We start from the raw sequence: 5437 nt of genomic DNA, 5'->3' as shown, positions 1-5437 counted from the left end.
CTTTCCAACACACATTTGTTACAGGTGCTCAGGTCAGAAATCAGAGTCTGTAGCAAAACTGACTGGGATGAATTCATATGATTTTATGGCCAACAAATTTACAATGTATCTATGAATGCTGTGAGATTGATTCTATTGGGGTTCATTGGCACCACTGTTGACCTGTTAGCCCAATAATAAGAGTAGTTTCTCTTGAGATGTCAGATCAAGAAAGGATGAATGCCACTGAATTAGATAAATTGGGAGTCATCCATGAGCCTGGATAGAATTGTAGTGTCCCTAGTAGTAGTCTAGGGAGAGGGCAAGAACAAGTGTCCTGATAAAGCAAGCCATATGCTGACTGACTTTTTTCAGGAGCGTGAAATATAGAAGTATATTTAAATGATCGAAGTGTATATATTAATGCATTAATGTATCAAATTTTTGTCACATATATTTTATGAAATTATAATGACATCTCAGGATTTACCCATCTCAATAAAAATATTTCATATGTATTTGAATAATTGCAGACAAATAATGTCACACAATGATTGTACTTTATTTCTATTGGTGATTTAACACAATTATAAATTCTCATGTAACACGAAGAATTTTTTGAAGAACACTTTCTTCACTTTCTTTCAAGAGAGTACAGCAACCCTGAAGAGACTACCGCTAGAGTCTTGCTAATTTCTATGTAAGTAATAAAGTGTACACAGCGCAATGAAGAACAGTTGATGTGGGATATCCAGGTCACTAAGGAGCAGTGCATAACCCTAGTGGCACAGCACCTTTTTATATGCTTCTAATAAAATTTCAGGCAATGTAGAGGTTCGAGAAGAAAACACAGTCATCAGTCATTCCTCAGTTCCTAAATTCCAGGTGTATATTTGAAGAGCGTTTCCTACAGACTTTTATTTCCCCTTCTCTACCACATATAGATGGCTAAAACAAAATATTTGTGACAACCCTACAAAGACTCATATTCTTGTATTCTTGGTAGCATATAATGTGTCATTTTGTACTATTGATGTCAAAATCATACACCGGGATCCAGGTATTATTCCTAGTATCCATCTCTGTGATATGGGGCCATGGTATTTTTGTAGGTATCTTTTCAAGAGAGTAAGAGATTTCTTTCAAGGAAAAAATTGTGTGTATGTCCCCATTTCTTCCTATTTAAATTTTTGTACTTTTTTTAAAAGTATGGAGGCTCAGGTATAAGATGTACTTTTTAAAAGCTTTACAAAAATATATAAAAAATGAAACAAAAAACTCCTTTTGCATTTCATAAAAATTGACAGAAAAGCCTCTGGCCAGAGGAGCAGACAGTCGCCAGCCCCGACCCCCACCGTGGTCTCTGTGGGACAGGGGCCATCTGCGCAGGACAGTCCTGAGGACGCCTTTCCTTCTGCCAGAGCTGTCCCCTGTCCCCCCTCCCCAATCCTAAGAACTCCCGAACACACATGGAATCAGATTTCCAGTTTTTCTTCCATCTTTCACATACCAGTTATTTCATACATTTTGTTGTTGTTGTTTTACATTTTTTATACCAATGTAACAAAACGGTGGGAGGGAGCATTGGCTTACAGAGTATTTATGCTTATAAATGAGGGAGAGAGAGGAAGAAGAGGCCCAGGTGAACAAAAACTAGATGATGACTATGGAAATACAGAGTTTCGAAAGTGAAACGTGGTAGGAAGCAGGCCTTGGAGTCAGGAGGGTGGTTATCAGGCTTTATTCTCAGGGAGAAATGGCGCTTCACTGTCCATGCAAACTGTTATGTGACCAGCTGGGGAGGGAAGGGACGAGGTTCAGAAAACGAGATTCCTAAGAAAGAATCTAAAGAGTGCATGGTGTGTCCAGTTAGCATGAAGCAGAGGTCTCACGCTGCTGCCTTCTCTTCAAAGCCTCCACCAGATCGTTCTTAAGAGCTTCTTGTTTTGATTTGTCAGCAGAAGCCTTCCCAGATCTCAGCCTGTGGACGATGTCCTTGGTTTTTCCGAAGTAGATCTCATTAGTGTACTTCTCATTTTATTTTCTGCATCCTCTACCAGGCATCCGATATTGGCTATGTGTGAGGAGCAGATGCTCCGGGGTTCATCTTTCTCCGTCTGTCTAGTAAGGCTGCCTCCAACGTTCATGGTGCCCAAGCCGGATTTGTTGGTTTGCAGCCACAGCATCACCATAGAGGTCAACCTATAATGGACGGTACGACCACAGGACTTCTCCTGCACTTCTACCACGTGGCTGGAATCCCAGCAGCCTTTGATCTTCTTTGATCCATCTCCAGCCTTCTTTATGAGGATCACCCCAGCAAAGCCATGATCCAGATCCCAGAGGTAGACAGATGAGACGCCACCTTCAAAATATAGCTCTCAGTACTGGTCAAAGGCATCGTTGGCTTCCACCTCCAGCTTCCTCAGCCGAGCAGATGGTATGGCCCCATATTCTAAAGGAGGGTCATACTTGTTACTCCACTGTGACCTATAGGAGTCCCCGTCTCTGTTGTAGTCACATAAAAGGTAATCCTTTCCCACCACCTTGTCTCTGGCAATTTTCAGTGGCTGGTCAACAGAAGAAAGGAGATCTTCATACAGACTAGGGGCCAGGTCAATCAGGTCGCTGAGTTTTTTCTCGATTTTCTGTGGAGGCGGGCACCTCATTAGGTGCAAGTCACAGTCCAGCTGCTGATCGCTCACGGTGGCAGCGGCGCAGTCCAAGTCCCAGCCTCTGTGGCTCCCGCCCCCCCCCCGCCCCCGCAACAGGGTCCGGCCCAAGAAAAACTTTTTTCCTGGGAACTTTGCAATCTCCAAGGATCATGAAGTCATACTGTGACTTTGGGACTGACATGCACCGCATAAGAGTTCCACGATGTGTCTAACACGGGACGTCACAGAGAGGCAGAAAACGTCATCACATAGAACGTCACTAATATCTAGGTTAGTGCTGGGGTGGGTCTCAGTCACAGCAGAAGACATCTGATCTTCATAGTCACAGATAAGTGATAATTGTAGGTAGTAATCCTTGCCACTGTTCACATAAGAAATGATGGAGTCCTTGGTGATGCTAGTGACCATAAGTTTTTTAGGTAATATTGATCATTATTATTTTTATATTGAAGGGTTGTTTATACCTTAAGTTTTATTACTTTAAATGTAATGTCTATGACTCAATATTAACCTTAGAATTGTTAACCCTTTCCAATTAATGAAATACGGATTTGGGACAATAGTCTTGACCTCGAATTCCAGCAAATACTTGGGCAAACCTGGGGTTTCCACAAACAAATAAGCATAGAAGTATTGACACAAGACTTGTTAGAACAAGTTACATCATTTTTATTATTTTTTTATTTTATACGTATGAGTGTATTGCCTGCATGCATGTAAGCGCAATACCCACAGAGCTGAGGTCGTCAAATTCCCCTGGAACTGGAGTTACAGATAATTGTTAGCCACCCTGTGGGTGCCGGGAATCAAACTCGGGTCCTCTACTAGAAAAGCCAGTGCCCTTAACCATTGAGCCCTCTCTCCAGACACAAATTACATCTTTAAACAGTTTTTCTTTTCCTTAGAGTAGATTTCTGTTTGTTTCAAATTCTCATTAGAAAAAAATGGCCATCTCAACCAATGGTCCTGATTTGAAGGGTGGTAGCAACCAGGTCTGTGACAAGGAGAATCACACTCCATTCAGACCATCTCATCTTTTGAGTCCTAAGCAGATGAGGATGTTGTCCCTAGCATTAGTGTTTCTGTGTAATTTTTATAGGTGTGTACTGTTGAAGGTTTCCGTGTGTACATAAGTATGAGATGGTGTCACTTTCATTCATTAGGGACATTCTTGTGTTCAGTTACATAGGTGATCAATGATGTCTTTGAAATCTCAATATTTACTTTGTTTAGGGCATATACATCATTTCAAATTTTACGGAATATGATTACTAGTAAGCTTGTGATATCACTATATTCTTGTTTGCATATAATGTTTATACATTTATCATGGTAGAAGTTACACTATACCTGAATAAATTATCATAATGTCCATTACTACAATATTGACCTCGCTATCTTTGCACATCTTTTGCTTTTACAGTATTTTACTAGAGTTCAGCAAGCATTCAAGGAGTACTGACGAGTCCCACAGTGGCCCATGTGAACAAATCATTTGTGAGTATATAGGCAGAATGAGAAGTGTAGAGTGAGAAGTGTGCCACAATAATTTTTCTGGAGAACTGTTGACAAATCATAGTAATCTAGGCCATGAACATGACACAAGGAAAGTGCTTCTATAGGCCAGAGTCATAGCACCGTACATCTAGGCTTCAGATCATCCAGGTAGCTGAGGCCAGTGCCCTTCATACTTGTTCCTGTGACTTCTTGTATAAGGTCTCAAACATTTTTTTTAATTCCTATAAAATTTGTCTCCAGCCATAACACACAGAACATGCCTGATGTCATCATATTTCTAGAAAATTTCAAGAATATTGAGACATTGAAGGACTTCAGACTTTGATGATTCAACTCCCCACTACAGTCCTACACAGGGAATGTTTACAGGTACCCAGTAAAGAACAGGTGGTTTCTGACACTTGTGTTGACCTTGAATTACTGCTAGGATCCAGGATGAGCTAAGGCTTCCTGAAGTTGAGGCGAGGTCATTTGAGGATGTCTTGATAGAAGGACTCTTATCATTCAGTATCTTTTTCATAACACCTTGTTGAGAATTCTTCATAGTTCTTGGATGAATATCACATCACTCTGAATAACAGATATTGCTGCTTTGGAAAGAAATGCAAGCTTTCTTCTTTTCTTTGTATAGATACTGTTTATTTAACCTTGTATTGTGGATTATATCCAGGTAATATTTCCAGTCACAATGGCAGCCATAGAAACATTTCAGGAGTACCATACTCCCTGCCAATGGCCTTGACTTTTGAATCTTGAAAGATATAATATGTCAGACGACTGACTGTGGAATTTTTGCAGATACTCTTTCCAGTAAATGAGCATTCTCTTAAAATGCTTTGTCCATGGAGATCTACAGTTGAACAGGTTGGGTAGCTGGATCCCCCATGATACAGTGACTTCAGGCTCAGGGAGTTATGCCCGTAGAATGAGTCTTGTATCAAATAGGTTTACCACATAAATTTTTCAGAAAGACAAAGACATCATAGTGAATGAACGAAGAATGGAACATTGCTGGTATTCAGGTAAGTGCCTGAGGTGCTCAGTCAAGAAAGGATGGATGTGTATCTCCTCATCTTCTGTCTCCCACCCATGCTCACGTAAGCAGCTTTAATTATACTCGGAAAAAAAGAAGACTCAAAAGTGGGGGGGGAGACTTAATGGGAAGAAGCAATTCAGTGAGAGAAGGAGGGGGGATAAGGTAGGGTAATAGAAGGTAGAAATGACTAAAATTGATGATATGCATGTATGAAACTGTCAATGAATAA

At 40.6% G+C, this 5437-nt stretch overlaps 1 pseudogene; it reads right to left on the bottom strand.

Moving 5' to 3' along the window:
* Window positions 1-2259: 2259 nt before the first annotated feature.
* Window positions 2260-2648, bottom strand: LOC103749981 (annotated as a pseudogene).
* Between the last annotated feature and the right edge of the window lie 2789 nt (window positions 2649-5437).

Source organism: Nannospalax galili, unplaced genomic scaffold, assembly GCF_000622305.1.
Source record: "Nannospalax galili isolate Female #2095 unplaced genomic scaffold, S.galili_v1.0 scaffold606, whole genome shotgun sequence".
Taxonomy (NCBI): Eukaryota; Metazoa; Chordata; class Mammalia; order Rodentia; family Spalacidae; genus Nannospalax; species Nannospalax galili.
This window is presented reverse-complemented; position numbering and strand designations above follow the sequence as displayed.